The following is a 20,845-nucleotide window of genomic DNA, read 5'->3' on the forward strand; positions in this document are numbered from 1 at the left end:
ATATATATATATATATATATATATATATATATATATATATATTATTTGGTTACGGTGGTTGGGGGATGACAGGGATCATGGCCCGTTAGCGATATTTAATTATTAAAATTTGTTTTGGGTCCCGGTGGGGGTGGCGGGGGTCATGGCGCACCACCCATTTTAATATATATATATACAATGCTTAGGCCTTTTTGAAAATTCAAAAATTGACCAAAGGATTCAATTTAAGTAGGCCACAAATTTGCCCGAAATCTGGCCGAGGTTTGCCGGAATCCGATGGCCTGATTTTGTCCAAATTGCGCCCTCCTTAACCCTGCCAAATGGGTAAGTCGACCCACAACTTTGACTACTTCTATCTTCTTCATATAGACTAGTATTAAAGTGTCGTTCACATCGTTGGAATCAGAGCGACAAGAACTTCGATCTGACGTCAAGTTAATTGACTTTTTGCCACTTTGAATTTTGAGTCTTTTTTTCATTCCACTGGTGTCTGGAGAAACACCTGGATCATCCCCACATTGGGGTTTGTCCCTTGCTGACGCCACATCTTGTGTCCTCTTATCTTTTCTTGTCTTCTATGATTTATGTTTATGTTCTATCTGCATTTTACTATCATGCTAAATGTGATTGCTAATCTGGAATTGATATTGAGCTAATATGGAAAATTTAAGTAAATTTTCTATCAACATAGAACATAACTAAAATTAACATGGTATCAGAGCTGAGGTGAAGACAAAGCCCAAGCAAGAGTGAAAGAGCAATCACGAAAGACAGTTGGAAAGGACAAAAGGCTCAATGGGTTCCTCATCCCTCTTCAAATTCACCAAGGGTGAAGTCAAAGGAGAGAATATTATCCGAGTGGCGCAGCGAAAGCTTCTGATGGCCTACCTAAAGATCACTTCAATGGGAAGTCTGGATCTAAGGGTGGAAGGAAAGGCAGATACCTTGCTTGCAATAAGTTTGGCCATTATGAGAAGGAGTGTCTAAATGGTAAGGACACATCACTCGATGATGATAACAATCTCTCCAAGGTCATCTTCAATGATCGGAGGAATGGCGGGTAATCAAGGTATCGGCTGACTCTTCAAAGAAAGAAAGGAACTCCAGGTATGAAGAATCAAATGTTATTTCTGACAAGATAAAGCATCATTATCTTATATTGGCCCTCTCCTCCAGACTCTTTGGGAATCTGGCTTATTGATTGTAGTGCTTCAAGGCACTTCATCGGATAGAAGGGTGCTCTCTCTAATTTGGTAGAGATGGAAACAATTGTAGGATTATAGTTGGAGTCAATGTCACCTATCCCGGAAAGGGTGTAGGGAATGTTACCCCTCAATTGAATGAGGGTAACTCGATTCATTTACAAGAATCTATTTTATGTACTTGATCACAAGAAGAACCCGGTGTCCATTTCGGCAATGGAAATCAAAGGTTTCAGGGTGGCATTCATCGATGGAAAGGTACGTGTTTGAAATTGAAATTTTCAAAGATGCTTTTACTCATGGGTTTAGGGTTGGAAATTTGTATCAAGTTGGAGGAAGTTCGTTGGGGACCATGTCAGTTGACACATCTCATCTATAGCACCGGAGGTCTGCTTATTATGGGGCCCTACCCGATGTGAGTCAGATGATGACAGGAATACCTGAATTCAAGAAAAGCATGAAAGTACATGTCTGAGATGTACCGAAGGAAAATCTTATAAGGGGACCATTCCCCTCATGTTGCAGGTCCATAGGTTGGGAACAACGCGAGGAGTTTGAGACTCATGATTGGGAATCTCATGTATGCAGGTGGAAGGAATTCCTCTATGGCTTAAAGAAAAAGACCTCGGGCTTAATATGAAAGGATTGACAGCTGTCTGATGAAGTTGAGATTCACTAGGTGTGAAGCCGATCCAAACCATTGCTTAAAAGTTGTGGATGATAGACCTCTCATACTAGCACCTTTTGAGGACGACCTCTTTCTGATAGGTGCAGACCCTCTCATTTGGAAAAGTAAGAGGGAGTTGGATTCCAGATTTGGAATGGTGAACTGCAAGCTCGTGACTACCTCGATGGAGCTTAACTTTTAGAAGTTATGTGGTAGGGATGCTAGACCTGATTTGGGAAATGTATTTGAGTTTCATAAACTCATTCCAACATTGATGTTCTTGGTGAACTCTCGTTTGGATATATGTTTTGCAGTTAGCATGTTGAGCTCATATATGGTTGAGCCTCACTGGATTGGTGCCAAGAATTTTCTGAGATATCTTTGGGGCACAATCTCTCATGGATTGAGATACACTGCTAGAAATGTGAAGATGCATGATTATTCGAATGTTGACTGGGCAGGCAATGTGGAGGATCGTAAGAGCACTTTTGAGTGCTGGTGCTCTTTTGGTTCTTCTTCGATATTCTGGATGAGTAGGAAGAAGAAGTCGGTTTCTTTAAGCACCGCTGAGACTAAATACATAGCTACGAGTATGACCTCATGTGAAGCTGCCTGGTTGTGGAAGCTCTTCAGTGAGATGTTTGTACATGTGTTGGATACCACCGTGATCTTCTGTGACAACCAGAGGGGGATTCGATTGTTGAGGAATCTCATATTCTATGATTGCTCCGAGCATATAGACATCAGGTACCACTTTATCTGGGATATGGTACATCGATGAGCAAGAAGGCTCCATTGAATTGGAACTGATGTGCAGGTCGCAGACATTCCATCGAAGCCCTGGGGAAAGGTCAAATTTGTGACTTTCCAGAATGACTTGGAGTCATTGAGAGACCCTCTTATGAGGGTCCTTTATGATGCATGCATTGAACTCTGGGAGCTCCGGGGGGCTTGGGGTACTTCTTGGAGCAACAAGCGACCATAGGGTGACTCACCCTCTCCTGTGGTGCACTATGTATAGGGTGAATATTTCAGTCTTCCCCTGTGATACCCCATGGCAACTTGTGGCAAGATGAGTGGTTCTCCTACCGTGGCATCCTACCCATGCAATGTGGGACTCATGGGAAGTACCTCTCATTTGGCCAATGAGCAGGGAAATGATGATAGGGACCATAGTAATATTGTTGGATGCATTGTGTATCTATCATACTCCCTATGCTAGGATGATCGACATTGATCTAGGATCAATTGGAACTGACTTCAGATCAGTGAGTGATATAGCTCACTCTCTCTTGGAATTGATCTAGGATCAGTACGAGTGGTTTGAGACACTCTCTTTTGATATTGATCTGGGATCAATGAAACTGACTTTGGGTCAGTATGAGTGGTTTGAGACACTCTCTTGTGATATTGATATGGGATCAATGAAACTGACTTCAGGTCAGTACGAGTGATATAACTCACTCTCTTTTGGAACTATTCTCGGAACAGTAAGAGTGGTATGACACGCTCTCTTCATATGGGGTTGACTTCGGGTCAGTAGAGAATGGTATGAGACATTCTCGATCAATTCTTCTTCTTCATGGTTGAGCAGAGCAGTGCAGGGCACTGATGGCAGAGATAGTACAGTCTAGCAAATGGATCAGTGGATGGAGTTCTCTCTAGTTGAGAGGGAGTGTTAAAATTGGCAACTAGAGCCAAACTCCGTGTTGGTCATCTTATTTATGGTAGCTGATATTGGATCCCTCTCATTGAGAGGTGTAGGATTGATTTAAAGATCATCTGATTCCGATAAGTATTCATGGAGATATGAATTTATTTGTGTTATGGGACAATTCGTCAAGGTCGGCCAACAACCAAATTGTCCCCAACGTTTTAGTATAAAAGGAGGTGGCTTGTTAGTCATTTGAGCAACATACATTTTTCTCTTGTGATCTCTTCCTCTCCACTCGTTTGGGTCTTAGTGGAAGGAAGAGTCACTAAGAGTATACGCTGCCATAGAATGAGTGCCCTAAGCATCTACACTGCCCTAACATAAAAATATGGAGGATCATGGAGAAACATCTACGCTGTCCTAATAGAGAATCCTCTACGTTGTCATGTTATGGAAAAATGGAAGCCTAATACGTTGTTATGAAAGCCTAACCTATACGGTGCCATACAATGAGTACCCTAGGCATCTACGCTACCCTAACATGAAACTATGGAAGATCATGGAGAAGCATCTATGCTGCCCTAACATGAAACTATGGAAGATCATGGAGAAGCTTCTACGTTGTCCTAATAGAGAATCCTATACGATGTCATGTTATGGAAAAATGGAAATCCAATACGTTGTTATGTGAGTTTATAACAATCCTATATCCAATCTCTCGGAGGAATGACTTCAGATAAGGACAGTGTATGGATATGCTTGTATATCAATGATATATATGTCTGCACTCTTTCCTGGTTGGATGAAAGTATGTAATAAGGTGCAGTGGTACGTAATAAGTTGCAGCATGATGTAATAAGGTGCAGTGTGATGTAATAAGGTGCAGCATGGCAGTACGATGGTGCAACATAGTGCACGTGATCGAATGGTGCAACATAGTGCACAATGATGGGTACAACAGTATGATGGTGCATCATAGTGCATAGTGATGGAATGGTGCAACATAGTGCACAATGATGGGTACAACAGTGTGAATGGTTCAACATGGTGCAGCACAGTGATGATGGACATGGTGATGGTGCAACATGGTGCAGCACAATGATGATGGACATGGTGATGATGCAACATGGTGCAGCACAGTAATGATGGACATGGTGATGGTACCGCAATGGTGCAACACATTGATGATGGACATGGTGATGGTGCAGCACAGTGATGATGGGCATGGTGATGGTGCAGCACAGTGATGATGGACATGGTGATGGTGCAGCATGGTGCAACACAATTATAGGTACAGTAAGGTGATGGAATCACCTATGTCCAGATTAGCTACCTCATGTGACATCTTCTTAGAGAAGATCTCTGCCCTTATTTTGATAAGTCAAGATGTTGACTTCTGATGTATATGTATTATCTCACTCTCCGCTAAACTATTGAAGAACATAAGAAGAATTGATCAAGGATTTTCCCACATTGGGGTTTGTCCCTGGCTGGCGCCACATCTTGTGTCCTCTTGTCTTGGCTTGTTTTCTGCAATTTATGTTTATGTTCTGTCTGCATTTTACTATCATGTTAAATGTGATTGCTAATCTGGAATTGATATTGAGCTAATATGGAAAATTTAAGTAAGTTTTCTATCAGCATAGAACATACCTAAAATTAACAATCTTCCCCTTACCCTAAGAGCGAATAAAAAAGAAAACAAGCTTCTTGGTCTAGGAGATGATCTTACCGCATTTCTTAGCAGAGACCAAAGATATGGCAGTAGGCAAGGCTACCTCTGGTATCTTGTATAACTTATTGCCCAAAGTAATAATAACAGTGCGAGTCCTAGACTAATACACAACATAATGCTTCCACAAGTATGGTTGGCCTAATAATACATCACAAACTTCAAGAGGATAAACATCACAGAGTACCTCAACCGTGAAGTGCTTAATGTTGTAGGGAAGGTGATACTGCTAGCTGATTTGGAGATCTTGTCCTTGGTGAAGCCACCCGATGGTATACGGTTGCGGGTGTGGTGTGGTCGGTAAGACCAACCACTTCACAATCTTTGTTGAAATGAGGTTCTTTTGGCTCCCACTACAACCAATGAACTGCAACAGTGAACCCTTCACCCACATTTGTGAGTGGAAGAGACTCTCCCCCTCCTCTGGTTCTTCGGGCTCAATCTTTTGGACCTTGGTGGTGGCAACGATGGCACTGGGTTAAGTGTTAATAATCTACTTCCCCTTTTCATTCCTCTTGTCGAGTTCTGGCTCAGAATCAGAACATGCATCAGACTCTAAATCTTTCAGTGTGACCACCAGTGACTTCTTAGCATGACACTCATTTGTGTTGTGAATGGGGCTCTTGTGGAACTCACACCACTCTCCTGTGTCCTTCTTTGACTTCGTGGTGCCATTCTTTGCTTGCAGATTTTATGGGTTGTCCTAGGTTACTCCTCCTTAGCTTTGTCCTCTGTTTTGTGGTCTAGGGGCGCTCTTGCCCTACTTTTGGTTTGCAGATCCAAAGTTGTGCTTCTTTTGTTTAAATTTTTGTTCAATCTTCACAGCATATTGGTAAGTTGCGCCAAGCGAGGAGATTTCCAAGAACTTCATTTCTTCCTGAATGTATTTGTGCAGACATCCACGATACTTGAGCACCGAATGTCGCTCAGAGTCTTTAATACCCAACTTTCTGCATAAAGTATGAAAAACATTTGTGACCTCATGCATGTCTTGGTCCCTTTGTTGTCGCAGTGTGGTACACTGTATGTACTTGTCCTTATAGCTCCCAACAAGGTAATATTGTTCCTTGACAGCATCTCGAAAAGAGTTCGAAAAGGCGGCGGTTGTAAATAGAGATGGTTCCTCAGCCCTTTTCTCACAGTAAGTTTCCCACCAGTCCTTGACATGGGGGGTAGCCTTGAGCAATTAAAAAGTAATTTCTCCCTATCGAAGAAACTATGGACCAAAAAATAACCTTCCAGTTAGAATCAACCATTTATCTACAACATCTACATCTATTTGACCTTAAAATATAGGGATATCGAATTTCACTTGTACCTTGAAGGGGGTGGTGCCTCTGAAGTGACTGCTCGATGAATATTCGTTGTCGGTGAGCATCCACCGAAGGATCTAGGTAAAGTTGTCCATCATCACGTTCCTTTGTCACTTGAGAACTTCTTCGAGCAATATTTTGAAAGGATATCAAGCTCCCTCATCTTTCTTTTCTTCTGCCATGGGAGGTCGTCGGGGTCGACAAGGCTGGTCTTGCAAAGTTTCAACGAGTTCGAGCCCTAGCTCTTTATACCTCGACCTTATTGGGGACATGCACAGAAAAATAGAGAAAGATATGACTACTTTGATACCACTAATCCAGCTTCATGAAGGAATGAGATGAAATACAGTTATAAACAGAAACACAAAGATAGAGCAAAAATAAAACTTCAATTCATTAACAGCAAAGCACTGAAAATTGTTTACAATGCAAAATTGAAATAAACTAGCTCAGGTGATGGTAGTTTGTCTCTAAGAAGAGATGTGGTGGCTACATGTCTTCTGAATTGTGTTACAATGAGGCTCAAAGGCCTATTTATTATTGAGAAATAATGGAAAACCATAAACATCCAAAAACCGAACCCTAGGAGACGAAGCGCCAAAAGTCTGTGGGCCCCGTTAATTGGTACATCAACTTCCAAGGGTTGTAACTTTGGCATATGATCTTCGTTTGACGAATATGATACCTAGTTAGAAAGATATATCCAAGGAATGTTAGTGAAAAACTCACATTTTTCTGTTTTCCAAAAAAAAAACGTCGTTTAGGGCCTCAAAATGGCTCCGGAAGTTCAGAACCTGAAAAACTGCCAAAAATAGTGAATTGTGCTACAATTAAGGAAACTGAAATAAAATTATAATTTTATCCTAAACAAGTACAAAAAATTGAAAGTTTTAGAATTTTTTAAAGGTGGTTGTTGGGTTAAACATGTTCCTTACTTACCTCACCCTTTCCAGAGCGTGATTTTGGCATCTTCTTATGTTGATATAGCTTGAAAACTCAAGGGATTGGGCTTGGTCTTGAACATAAATTGTCCCCACTATTGACTTAATCTCCTAGATAATTTTCAAACCCGCTTAGGAGCAGCCTCTCTCAAAGTGGTGTCTCTAGTCTTTAGACCCATTTTGTGATGAATACAAGACCGTCCACAGTTTGAAGCTCCCCTTCAAAATGGTCTAGTTGCTTGTATCAATATGTTGAAATATGTAACTAGGTTCGGTCTTCATAATGACATATGTAATCATGATTTTATGTATTTAATATAAATAAAAAATAAATTTATTATTGTTATTCTTGAGGCATGGGTTTCATGCTCAAGGGAAATTTATTTTTAGGTCTAGCACCAATTAGTGCTTCTAGGTTTGTCATAAAGTCAATTGAGTCATTGTCATGTATTGAAGACCCATTCGAGCATGTTACATATTGTAAAGAAAAAAAAATCTGAGTCAAAAGACCCTCCAATACCTCGTCATGGTGCAAAGATCAAGTCAACCTACACAAATGGGTAAGTCGGCCTGAAAGGAGCAATTTCACCTAATGGAAGATCTATATGTAAAGGAGACTTCAACCGTACTTAAGGCACTCACTACACACACACACGTTTGATAAAAAAAAGGAAGAAGAAGTGTGAGGAAAAGAAGGACAAGAAGAAGAAAATGGAGAGATGGATCTTCATACTATTTTTGGGCTATTACTCTCCACATGTGCGAAGGAATTAGGGCACCTATTGCAACAATAAAGGCTGAGTTGCAGAAGTCGAGTTAGGGCATCAAGAAGTACACTTTGCAAGTTGAGTTCTCTAGGAGAGAGAATCAACTCAAGCGAAGAGGAAAGGAGGAAGAAACTATCATAATATCCACATGTGCCAAGGCTAGGGTTTCTGTAGAAGAATCTATTGGAGGTCGAAGTTGTAGAAGATTCTGCTGGGAGGTCGAAGTTGCAAAAGATTTTGTTGGGGGTCGAAGTTGCAGAAGAATTTGTTGGAGGTCGAAATTGCAGAAGTTGTTGAGGAATTGTTGGAAGGAAAGCTTGTCAAGAAGGAAATATTTGACTTGGTCTTGGAGGGTCTTGGTCAAGGGTCATAGGTCTTGGAATTCATCAATTGAAGTTCTATAAGAAGAGAATAATTCTTATGGGTTTTCCTCTCAAGTGGAGAGGTTTTGGCCCTGGCTGATTGCCTACATCCTGTGTCCTCTTGCCTTATTGTTCATTATGGTTTGGTAATTGTTTGATGAAAAGAACATTAAATATAATCAAGAGAAAGAATAAGCTAATTAAGTTAAGTAAAAACACATCACAAATAGTTATCAAAGAAGATGAATCATCTCATCTAGCTGCCCTAGATTTCTCAACACAATCCACTTGCAAAACAAATTAACAAAGTGGGGTTGCCCCCTAGTTTGCCCCTTTCGCGTGACTATCCCCTCGTTAGCAAGGTTTGTTAACCTTAGCATAGTTTTACTTATTACCAAAAAAATAGATTAGGATCTAAATGAAATATGTGAAGAGAAATAGATCATAATTATCGCTCCACACAATGTATATAGAATAGACAAATGCTTGCAAAGAATGAACTCTTTTATTATGATGACACCAATCTCAAATGAAAACAACAACATTACAAATGAGGGAAGGCTAGCCTTTATAGACAAAATTGTGATGGCTAGCTAACGGCTAGTTTTGACTCTCCCTCAAGAAAACATTTTACTAGTCATCGACATGTTGGAGATTTAATAAATAGTTCATGAATTATTACCAAAAAAAATTAATTCACCCACTAGGGGGTTGACTTGGACAAATTTCCATGATTTAGCTCAAAAAGTCCCTTTACTTGTGGTCCATAATGGTTAATAGTCAAATAGTAAGCTTTGAAGGTTCAATATTCCACTAGTTTGGTCCATGTAAGAGTACAACTTGGTTAAGGAATTCAACTTGGGCATTTGTGTGAAATTTCCTTGAAATTGCAGCATCTGGAATTTATTCTCCTAATTGATTAGCAGTTTAATTGTTTATGGCAATTAACAAATAAATCACACCAAAATTCTTCACAAAATAAAAAGGTGTTGCGGAAGTAAATAAGGAACTGAGAAATAGATGCACACACATAAAAATAAACACTAATATTTTGGACTAAAAGTCACCAGAAAAACATTAAAGGGAAAACTGGTGCAACAGATGAGGGTTTATTTTATTATTATGTAGCAAATTTTGAAAGCACAATATTTTGGATTCCTAACTGGCAATCCTTCGGCAAATATCTATCCAAATAATATGGAGGAAAAATCTCCCTTCTGCAATCAATCTGGCCTGCTCAAACCCCACACTGGTAAAACTCACTATGCTTGGAATTCACACTACTTGGCTTGGATAATTCACATTGTCTACAAATTGGCTCCAAATGCGTCACCCAACCACCCTCTACACCTAAAAAATATTCGCTCTACCTCCCAAATGATCTCCCGACCTTTGAAAACTGAAACAACCACTTTCTGGCAGCTCGCATTGGGGTTTCCGGCAACTTGCACTGACTTTTGCGTCCCTCTTTGCAAACAATTCGGCCACCTATCTCTTGCCACTCTGACACTAGAGAAATGCTGGAAAATTCCTCGAAATCCTCCTCCTGAATTTTTCATTGCTCCCTCTCTCTAATGCTCTCTCTATGGCTCAAACTATGCCCTTGTTGAATCATTACAACTGGGTAGCTCAATCTACCTTAGCTAACTTGCTCTCCTTATGTCTTTATCCATCTTAACAACTTGCTTTATAATCTCTCGTTGGAGCATCAACGGCCAAGATGTAATCGTGATCGATGGCTACGATCATCTTAGACTTGATCCTAGTCATTTTTTGTAAGTCTCTAGACCCTAAGTCGATCTCCTTAATTAATTCCAATTAATTAATCAATTTTCGTATGTTTAGAGTTAGACATTTTTTAATTATTGATCAATTAATTTAATTGAGTAGTCTCTAGGTATTTTCTCTCGAAACCTTTTCTGGGTTTTAGAGATCTTGTGTTCCTTAGCCTCTTAGACACAAATCAAGACTAGAAAATCTATCTGATGCTACCATATCATCCAAAAACTAACACTCCCTCTTAGCGAAGAAGGTGTTCTCTCCCCAACATATCTCTCCTCTACAATCTATAGCTGGATTGACCATGTTGTTGATGTTTCAAATTTGTTACACATCCTTTCTTCACATCTGACTCTAATCTAACTCCCTGTCACTGAAAATGACTGTGAAGAAGTCAATCTGGATAACATTGTCCATCAACCATTGCGCATATTATGATCTACCTCATACTGTTGTTGTTACTCCTTTGCTAATAATATTGCACTGTTGTTGCAACTATTGCAATATTGAGTCTAGAAACTCCTTTGTGGAATCTCACTTTGGCTGGAATTGCATCTGGAACCTGCAATTGGGAAATTTTCACTGCTTCCTCTAATCACACGAATTTCCTACAACTGGAAACTTGATTTATATTGATCTATTGTGTCCCTGCAATTGTCTCTGTAACTGTACCTTAAGTCTCTGACTGCAACTAGCTCTGCATTGTCTACTGAGAAACTGACTGCGCCTAACTGTCTTTGCACCTCTCTAGTATCTTACTACTACTAGATCTGCATTGTCCCTCAAGATCTGATTGCACCTACTGAACCCTAATCCTCCTAATATGAAATATTGTGGTTCCTTGTAGCAAAGGTAATGATCCATGAGGAAACACTCGTCTGATGATGTGCCTCCTCGAACCCTACCTGATCCTGCAACTCTGAAGAATTACACTCCTCCATCTGGAGGTATAGACGATTATCAGTGCAAACTCCTCCAACCTAGAGGTCAATTGATCTATCTTTGTCGAAAATGTTGTTTGTTGTTGCCCCTTCTTGTCCTTCTTCCTTTTGGGACACAGGGTGACGTAGTGACCAAACTCACCACATCTGAAGCATTTGATCTTCAACAAGTCCTTCTTCTTCTTCTCACCTCCCTTTGAGTTTTGTCCCTAAGTGGGACCCTTCTTCGCCTTCCCTTTGCTCGCAAGGGCTACATTCTCTTCCTCCTCCTCCTCAGCTTCCAGTCCTCTACTGCTGCTGTTGATAGTACCTTCGACTAGGCTAAGCCTTAGCTCCTCTTGTGTGAAGTCACTCCATAGGCATTCCCAATCTGGTAGCTGATCTTCTCTAGTGATCCCCTGAACAAAGGTCCTCCATTCCTTGGTAAACCCATTTAGAGCTACTCGAACAAGTTATTTTTCTTCAAGTTTTTCCCCTACAACTGCAAGTTCATCATGAAGATTCTGAATTCTGGTGAGATAGGAGGACCCACTCTCACCCTTCTACATCTTCGTGGTCCTCAGTTTCTCCTTGAGAATAATTTTACAATTCTCTGATGGATCCTAGTAGAGCTTCACAATGACATCCCACATGTCCTTTGGCATATTCTTGTCTACAATATGTGGGACAATGTGATCCTGAACCTCGTCTAAGACCATCCTCTTAGTCTTGGCCATCTCTTTCTTAAAGGTTGTCAGTTGTTGTGGATCTGCTAGCTCTGCCATTAAGTTTGTCACAAACTCCTTCAGACCATGCTCATCTAATAAAAACTGCATTTGGCCTTCCAAACGCCAAAATTACATGATGTCATAATCCTTGAGTCTTGTTGAAGCCATCTCGCGAAACTCAAATAAACTAGAGACTAGATTGAAAATATCCTCCTCTTCCCTGCTCTGCCTTCCTTCTGCTACTCCAACTCCTTCAGGAATGTGTAAATCTACCTTCGGAAATCCTTCTTCGACTAGTGTACTTCCTTAAATTGCTTCCTGACACTACTCGCTCTACCTTCTAGATGTCCTTCTCCAGGATTTGGCACACGAACTACAATCTATGCAACTCAAAATGGTTATTCTGACAAAATTGCACTCACAAATTTCTTTGCTAGCTACAACCCTGCTAATTCAAGAAATCACGGATCTCCTCCCTGATGTTGGAACTAGAAAAATATAAGAATTTATGGAAATCCCCTATGTGTGCTTTTATCTTCCTTCCCAATGCATATCTGCAACTGCAAATCTTCTACGCCTAGATCTGCTCTATGAATCAACTGATTTGCTCACAGAAATTTCTTCCTAGCAAACACGCTACCTGCAAACTCTGTTTATGAGGAAATTTGAGTTTTCCTCCTGACTGGATCTGGCAATTGAACCCTCTGCCTCTGCAATTCGCACCCCTAGCCTATGCAGATATGAACCTGTGCTTCAGATCTCCCTTTGAAAATGCACGGTCTTTTGGTCTTTCGCTTCTAAGTCTTTGATCCGATAATTAATGCTCTGATACCATGGAAAATTTCCTTGAAATTGCAACCACTGGAATTTATTATCCTAATTGATTAGTAGTTTAATTGTTTACAACAATTAAAGAATAAATCACATTGCAATTCTTCACAAAATAAAAATATGTTGCAGAAGTAAATAATCAAGTGAGAAATAGATGCACACACATAAAAGTAGACACCAATATTTTGGACTAAAAGTCCCCAGAAAAAGCCCGAATGGAAAACCAGTATAGAAGATGAGGGCTTATTTTGTTATTACGCAGCAATTTTTTAGAGTACAATAATCTAGATGCCTAACTGGCAATCCTCCAGCAAATATCTAACCAAATAATATGGACCAATTTCTTCGTTCTGCAATCAATCTGGCCTCCACTAGCGTACTCAAACCCCACACTAGCAAAACTCTCTCTGCCTAGAAATCACACTGCTTGGCCTGGATAATTCACATTGCCTACAAGCTGGCTCTGAGTGATCCATCTGACCTCCCTTTGCCCCTGGAAAATATTCGCTCTACCTCCTAGATGATCTCCCGACCTCTAGCAACTGAAATTACCTATTTCTGGCAACTCATATTGGGGTTTCTAGTAGTTCGCACTAGCTTTTGCAACCCTCTCTACAGATAATTTGGGCTCATATCTCCTGCCACTCTGGCACTGGGGAAATGTTGTCAAATTCCCTCGAATCCTCCTGAATTTTTTCCTACTCCCTCTCTCTAATGCTCTCTCTCGCTTGGATTGTGCCCTTGTTGAATCACTGCAACTGGGTAGCTCGATCTACCTTAGTTAACTTGTTCTCCCTCTTGTGTCTTTCTCCATCTCATTGACTTGCTTTTATAATCTCTCATTGGAGCATGAATGACCAAGATCTAATTGTGATCGATCGCTAAGATCATCTTAAGACTTGATCCAAGTCATTTTCTGGAAGTCTCTAGAGCATAATTCGATCTCCTCAATTAATTCCCATTAATTAATCAATTTTCCTAAATTAGACTTAGACATTTTTTAATTATTGATCTAGGTTTTGGAGATCTCGTGTTCCTTAGCCTCTTCGACACAAATCAAGACTAGAGCACTTGTTTGATGTTACCATATCATCCAAAAACTAAAAATTTGGTGGGAAAAATCATCTGACAACGGTCCCTATCTTGGTCTCATGCTCAATTTCTTGGTCCATCTTCTTTATTCTAGAATCTGGGTATGACTTTATTGGTACTAATTCGTATTGAGTTATCTCTTAGATTTTCCATATCATGTTGGGCATTGCCACATCATCACCTCACTATGCTAGTTCTTTAATGCCTTGGCTTAGCTCTGAAATATGACACATGACTATTGTCCATATCTTCGTGTTGATTACTTTTGGCATAATGCATGTTTAATTCTGCCCAACGCTCTACCTATTCTGCCCTTGGAAACCTACTCTAACCTATTGACCAAGTTGTAACTAGCCACTAGATGCTCTAATTGGAAAAATTTCACGCAGCATGGAATCCTCTCATCAAACTGCACCTTCTAAGACCAAGTTGATGTTTTGACGATCCAGAGCACACTACATTGGGAACCGTGAACCACCTCAAGAAACATGAAATTCTATCAAATGAGACTTCCATGCTCTAAGAGTTGTCATGAGAAATATTACACCAAAGTTAAGTTCACCTACATAGTCAATAGACCCTAACCATGTGGAATGACATACAAATGGGTTGGACTAGCCCATACATTGGTGATCATCCATACAAATGCAGGCTCCCATAAAACTATTAGTCCAAAAGAAGTTCACATAAGGCCCTCCAATCCTATACAGGATGAGAGTAACCTGAAGTGAGACTTCAAGGGATTAGCCATAGTCCATCCAAGACAACAAAATATAGACTCAAAACACACAGGTGTAGAATATCTAATACAAGGCCTCACATTGTTTTTACATAGTTTTTGAGTTGTGACCTTGGGCTTAAAGTGGTGGTAATAATACATGTAAGTGTGCATATGTACCCCTACTAACATAAGGGGTAACAAATCCAGAAAAGTAAAAAATTGAAAAAATATTGATAATGATTGGTAAGCATAAACAAAATTGAAAAAAAAATAAAAATTATAAAACAAGAAAAAAAGCCAAAAATCCACTTACATCGGTGGTTATTTGCGGCATGGCCATTTTTTCCATCAAGTCGTGAATTTTTTATGAAATCACAATTTTTTTTCCTTGAAAAAAACAATAATTTTTTCAACAAAAAATTGCAATTTCCTGATTTTTTCCATGATGAAATCAAGATTTGCAGCATTGAGAAAACCTAAGCTCCCTTAATTTTATATTACAAATACTATTAATTATAAACTTTCACTTGCCATAAAAAGGAATTATGAACATTTGTTTCTCTCTTTGAACTGGGAGACTTGATGTCGTACTCTTTTCTCCCCATATAGTGTTTGCTTTCGTGTTTCAAAAACAACACATGCCAGTTATAATACATTTTTAAATGGTACATTAATGGTAAGAAACAACACCTATAGTAACGACCTTTTAGCTCTCATTTTGTCTAAACTATTTTGTTTGCAAATGTGCTAAGCGTTGTCCATCAAGAGGAGGTAGATAAGTTGAATTAGACAGTTGGGATCTTGGCTTAGAAATAGGATACTCTATGTCTACTATAGATAGATTTTGATGTTTAGTGTTAACAACCTCTAATGTTTTGTTGTCACTAAGCCTTTTTTGTAACTCCATAAGGGAGCAAAACTAGGCTCCTCTTTTTTATTAAATTTACCATCGCTAGAAAACTATTGTTTACCATAAAAAAGGAACTTTGATGTTTGAACATGTAAGACTACGCAATTGGAAACCAAACGAACTATATATTAGTGATTGATCTCAACGACTGATGTACAATGTGTACATATAAATACATACAATAAATTGAAGATTTAGTTTCCGGTCTTCTTGGACTCTAATAACCAATCACCCTAACACAAACCTAATCCCTAAGATTAGTTGTCTAACATTCTCCCCTTAATCCAAAGGGATGTATCAAGTCCAAGAATGAGAGCTTAAAATGCAAAAATGCATTTCAGCCAAGGGCTAAATGTCTCTCGGAAATGGTTTTTAAGGATGACCACAAACCATTGTCGGAGAACTCAAGGTCTCAACCAACGCCAACTCTGGAACCTTCATAACAATTTTCAGAACACACAAAAATGTGGTTTTAAGGTGACCACTAACTTTGGAACTATCAATGTAGTTCCTCGAACAATTATGAATCTGGAAGTTCTCCTTCACAAACAACTCAATCGAAAAAAACTGAAGCCTCTCTAGCTACAACTCTGGCTCTAACTAGTACAGGTTGTGGCTCAATGGATCTCTGACTCAGGCTTGCTTGACATCTTTGAACCTGTAGCAGACCATCAACAATTCTCCCCTTGTCGGATACAGGGTGAGAAGTATTCTTCATCACTATAAGGCTGGTCAACACTCTCGAACATATCCTGCAGTATGACCTATAAATCTTCATGGTTGGTTTTTACCAATCCCAAGAAGAAATCCATCCAAAATTTAGTTTCTCTCTTGTTGTGATCTTCTTTCTGGAACATTTCTTTGACTGGTGATTGCGCTTTTCACAATGCTCACACAAGTGAAGATAAAAACACTGATTTTTTACATGTCCAACTCTATTACACTGTTCACATAATCAATTTGTTCTAAAACAACACCATCCAGAATCCAGCACTTCGAAATTGTATAAGTTAGAAAAATCAAGAAGATGAAAAGATACATCGAGGACATCTTTGTTATATCCCAAACCAGTTCTGTGTTTTCATGTGTAATTTCTTCCCACAACCTTATAAAGGTTTTGGGAACGACAGGGTTCACATCTGTATGCAAATGACTCTTGCATACCCTTGCCTGAACATGACTTTAAGCTGCATCCAAATTTTCGCCTGAAATGTCTTTAAAAATCTGATTAAACTTAGACTGTTAATGGAAGTCAAAATAAAAAAGAAAGTTCTAAATAGAAACAAGTTCATAAACAACGCTTCTGCTGAAGTTCATCTCTCTGGAATTGGGATTCGAGTTGCAAAAACTCAATCTTTTCTTGTGCATTTTGCAAACAATTTCTAATGTCAGACAGGGTGTCTTTACTGATTTGGACACTGTTATGAAACATAGACGACATTAGACTAGTTAACAACTCTAACAAATCACTGACTCTCGTCATTTTCTCCAGCTTCCTATCAGAGAAAAACTTGCAATCAACTTTGAAAAGGGTGTCAGCTACCACAAAAAATGCACTTGTTTACAATGAAAATTCAACAAGAAAAAGATGAATAATGCTTTATAGCTACAACTACACAATTAGAAACTTTTATCTTTGCTCCATACAATGAACACCAAAGGAATCTGAAAACTCAAGTTTGTTGTGAGTTATATCCAATATGCATGAATTATGAGTTGCAAATTCATCAAATAGTGACATGCTCAGAGTCGCCAACCCATGGAAACCAAAATCATGTTCTCTTCTTCTTGCCCAACCAAAATGTCGCAACCTCCAAAATTATCTTTTTTTGTAAAAATTAAATTACCAAACATAAGGATTTGAACTTGTGACCTCAAATATACCAAGCAACTACATACGTTTCTCGGAGCACAATGTCTTCTTTACAAGCTCTATTTCATTCCGCATTCATGCATCCCAAATACTTTAATTCTTTGGCCATAAATACTCAAACCATTTTCTCAAACCAAACAAAGTTATTGACCACTTTATATATACAATAACCCTGATGATAGGAAAAGTCAAAACCATCACATCCACTCACTGATGCCGGACTGCCAATTCAATAATATATTTGAAGGTTAATTTCACCGACTTCATTGTTCACCATTCAAAAATCAGTAATTAGAATTTTCATTTCTCATGAACAAAATATTCTTTTAACACCGACATTGGAGGCAAAATAGTCGGCGTTTCTCTCGGATCTAAACTTTGAGCACTCCCTTATTTAGTGTGGAGCCGTCTAACGAGGCAGAGGAATTGCCCGGACGGTCAAAAGTGGCTGGAATCCGGGCAAAAAAATTTCAAAAACTCTGGTAGAAGCAGTGTTTGAATCCTGTTTTTGATGGTGGAAATGGATTCAGCACCATAAAAAACATCTAGGATACCTAAAATTTTGAAGTTTAATAACTATAACTTGGATTTACAAAAATCCTTGCCGGATTTTATCTAAATATAATCGGAATTTCCATAACTTTCCAAGCAACTCCTCTGCCTCGTTAGACTACGTGATCTAGTTTACAACAAATGTCGTTAGATGAAATTCAACTCTGGAATCAACTCCTTCAATAGGTATATTGTGCATTCTTTTCCTTTGAGCACTCCCTTATCTAGTTTACAACAAATGTCGTTAGATGAAATTCAACTGTGGAATCAACTCCATCAATAGGTCTATTGTGCATTCTTTTCCTTTTGTTCGCCCTTTCTCCACCAATTGCACTTGCAACTCTCCCTAATACCATTGCATTGTAGTTTTTTTTTTAATCTTGCAGTCTATCGCTATCACTATCCAGGGCTACAAAAACAGACTTCCATGGCTGTTACAGCAGGTCTTGTTTTTATCTTTATTGTTTTCCTCAAATAACTTCTGTAGTGTACAGAAAACCACAAACAACCAACAAGCCACCACCACAGCTTGTTCGTGTTCTCAATTCAATAGGGTTCGATAACCTCGAAAGTTCATATTAATTCTGTAAGCACCAACATAAAAAATAAACTGAACTCAACTTCAAAGTACAGAATTACCTCTTTGCTCCAAGCTTAACTCAGTCGGTCACTCACTGGTTTGCAATTCCATTGCAATGACTTCAAATGACTTTTATAGTGACAAATGCTGCAAAAATTTACCGTCTCGAGGCTAGGCACTCTCGCTCTCCCTCTCTCAGCACCTCTACAACAGCCTCTGCACAAGACGAACACCTCAGCACTCTACAATGTTGCAACAACCCTTCTTTTTAAAGACAACATATTTTTGTTGTAGCATCTACCGGTTGGAATCAGCATATCGGATAACACACACAGTTTTGGGAGCTGCAATCGATCACCACCTACGGTTCTCGCTCATACATTTGTTCTAATAAATTAGGCTTGCCATGTTATCTAAACATTTGTAAACAAGGATATGAAAGGCGCCACCATAGAGATAAGGGCAAAGTGTAATTAACAATCACCTATTAATAGTACGACGTTCAATCCACTCATGGAAAACAAACTCTATCCTTCTGAAGCCAAGCGAATGACCTTATCAACGATTCAGAGTTGTTATGACAGCGACGCACAATGCGTTGCTCTCTGCATGCAACAATCTCACTGGAGACTCTTTGCACCATCTTGCTGATTCTATCCCTTGATTAACGACGGTGGAAACCTCACTTTCTCTTCAAAAACGTGTAGCTTAGCATATGCGGCCTTTGGTGAGCTTCATGAAGGCGGTATCTTTCTTTGCTGCAACAGGTCCAGATTCAATCCTCAATTAATCATAAACTCAACGATGGGAGCCTCATCAACGACACATAAGTTTTCTTACACGGCAAAACTAATGGCTAAACACAATCAACCCTCATTCAACAGAGCATTTCACCCGCTTTGATACCAGTGTAAGACAACACAATTGGAAACCAAATGAATTGTATATTAATAATTGATCTCAATGAATGATGTACAATATGTACATATAATACATACAAGAAACCATTGATTCAGTTTTCGGGTTTTTTTGGACTCTAATAACCAATCACCCTAACACAAACCTAATTCCGAAGATTAGTTGTCTAACAGAACATTTGTTGCCCTCTTTGGACCAATGGACTTGATTTCATACTCATGCCTCCACATCTAACCATTGCTTTCATGTTTCAGAAACAACACAGTAATTCGAAAACATTTTTATATGTTACATTGATTTTCATCTCACTTATCTAAGCTGTATCTTCTTCATCTCTGCCAAATGCTTCAAATAATTTCATAAAACAATTGTTTGCATCTCCCCATGGATTTTTACGTCTCTACATTCCACCATTCCTACCTTCTGTTTTGGTTGAGGCAGTAACATCAATATTCAATCAATTTGCCCCAATATATAATTCATTTAAAACATACTCAACAAGGTTCGTATTCCTGGAAGGAAATATTGATGATATAATAATTATTAGTGGTAATATCGCATCATCTATATATATATATATAAACTATTCCTCTATGTGTAACACTGGGAAACTTTATTCATAATACCACATATGTTCTTCCATTTCTCTACGACCAACAAAAAAAAAATTAAGTTCTATGACCACACTCCATGAATTTAATGAGAAATGTGTTGTCGTCTCTTTGTGGGTCATCTAATTCTTTCTATCTTTGCATCCTACTATTTTGTGAACTCTTAAATTCCAAAACTGTTTAAGACCCACCTCATGGTATGTAAGTTCTAAAAGAGAAATCAAACTAATATAGTCGACTTTTCTTGGGAGGTACCAGCAAAGCAAATTGCTTTATCAGCCAAGAGCTATGGTAGTGTAGAAAATCCATGAAATTCTGATTTTCTAATATGAGCAATTTGAAATAAAATTTCTGATCACATATAGACACAGAATTTCTCTACTTATTTTGCAGCAGAATAGGAATAGAAATAAATCACAGTCACATGGTAGCAAAACACAATATTTTTTTTTAGGGAATCCAACTGGGAAAACCTTTTGGTTGCTTGAGAATATTACTGAAGAAATTTGAGCAATAGATCTCTTATAAATACAACTTGTTTCAACTTGAAAACAACCTTGTTTTCCTGCCTTGAACTAGGCATGAAAGTTGAAACCCTTGCAAGATTGTTGATCCTTGCCTCCTAATTTATGCGCACAAACTTCTCTTGCACAAATTTCTCTCACAAGCTCCATACATAAACCTGCACAACC

Source organism: Pinus tabuliformis, chromosome J, assembly GCF_031772625.1.
Source record: "Pinus tabuliformis cultivar Carrire ecotype Pingquan chromosome J, CPIR1, whole genome shotgun sequence".
Lineage (NCBI taxonomy): Eukaryota > Viridiplantae > Streptophyta > Pinopsida > Pinales > Pinaceae > Pinus > Pinus tabuliformis.